Raw genomic sequence first — 1998 nt, 5'->3', positions numbered from 1 at the left:
TGTTTTTAAAATTTAATAGAACCAATTTCCCAACCTTGAGCTTTCCACTTTGCCTCTTCCTTTTCCATCCGCATATTTTTTTGCAGGTCTTCGCTTTCAGCCATCGCATCGCGAACGTGTCGTAGACACTCAGTCTGGTAGACAAGAAGTCATCGACTTATTTACGGATGGTGAGGGGGCTGACATTAGCTAGCCGTTCGGCTATTCCTCCCCACCAAGCCCCGAGCCATGGAATGGCGGCGTCAGCGGGACGCGAGGCTATATCAGCCCGTTCACGCAAAACGGCGTGTAGCCAGTAGAGAAATGCACTGCATTGTTAAGTGCAAACGTTTCGAGTGGCAACATGGCGCTCCGGCGCCTCGGCGTCACAGCGCAGCCTCTGCGAAGAACATTTTTGATGAAGCGATTCACCCTTTCGGTTTGACCATCGGTGTGCGGATGATCCGCTGTCAACATGTTTAACTTGGTGCCAAGCACCTTGAAGATAGTCGACCAAAGTTTTCCCGTGTAACGGGGGTCTCTATCAGAGACCATCGGCTCTGGGAGTCCGTGTTGTCGAACCACGAACAGCGTTGCTGTACCGACCCCGTCGATGGTGTCTGGCACCGCCGCCAAATGAGCCATCTTGCTCAACCGGTCGACGAGTACCACGACACCCGTGTTGTCCGCCGAATCTTTCGGCGGGTCAAACACAAAGTCCAAACTAATGAACCGCCAGCACCCAGTGGGTACCGGTAAGCTGGCCAGCGGCGCAGCCGCATATGGGGAGGGTTTCACCAGTTGACACGTCTCACACGTGCGCACATAGGTGCTAGTCCATTTATACACCTTGGCGTACCATTAGTGGTGACTCACAGAGTTGTACGCTTTCTCACGACCGAGATGACCACTCAGTTGCGTATCGTGAGCCTTATAGAGGATGCGGTATTTCAAATACTCATCATGAGGAACCACAATTTGTGGTGTATCCGCTGAATTGGTGCTATAGTATAGCAAACCGTTATTCAACGAATGTCGGTGCAATCGTGCACGCAGTCTTTGTGACAATTTCTTGTCCGAGTTTCCAAACTCATTACTCCCTAGAGCCCATAGCGACGCTACACACATCTCATCACCTGCATACGCGGTGCGGATCAAATCCGTCACAGACGGCGTTACAGCTGTAACATAAGCAAGCACATAGTCTGGACTGCGTGACAACGCGTCAGCCAAAGCATTCTACTTCCCCGGCTTATACTTCACCTCGAAGTTATATTCCGCAAAGAAGGATAGTCATCTAGCTATTCTCTGCGAGAGGTGGGGCGACTGAGTTGCAGTGCGTAATGACGCATGATCTGTATCGATCACAAACGGCTTGGAGGCGAGCAGGTGGACCCTGAAATTGACAAGTGCATACTTTATCGCAAGTAGCTCCTTAACATAAACTGGGTAGTTCTTCTCTGCAGCTTTGAGCTGACGAGATTCGAACGCGACCACCCGATCTCGCCCCTCGGCGTCTGCTTGCAGCAGTGCACAGTCGATGGCAAAGTCCGAAGCGTCACATACGACACTGAAAGGACGATCGGGATCTGGCAGCGCCAGTATTGGCGCATGCAGGAGGCTGTCTTTGACCCCGTCAAAAGCCTCCTGATGTTCGGTGTTCCAACACCATTCCGCATCCTTTTTAAAAAGATTGGATAATGGTCAGGTCATTTCTACGTAGCTTACGCTGTACTTGTGCAAGTTGTTGGCGAGACCAAGCCACTTACGCAAGTCCTCCTAGTTCTTTGAATTTAGCCAGTCTACAATGACCTTGACCTTAGCAGGATCCGCTCGAAGGCCACGCTTCCCAAAGAAGCCCCCTAAAAGGGGGATCTTGTCTGCGCCATGATGCATTTGTCTGCACGAACGCATTGTTTATTCGCACGCATGCACTCGAGCACAGCTACTAAGTAGACGACGTGGTTCTCCTTATCCGTCCTCCCGTGCTCTGCACGACTCTGAACAAAATATCGTCAA

The sequence above is a fragment of the Plasmopara halstedii genome (assembly GCF_900000015.1).
Source record: "Plasmopara halstedii genome assembly, contig: Scaffold_526, whole genome shotgun sequence".
Lineage (NCBI taxonomy): Eukaryota > Oomycota > Peronosporomycetes > Peronosporales > Peronosporaceae > Plasmopara > Plasmopara halstedii.
Note: the sequence above shows the minus strand (reverse complement) of the source record.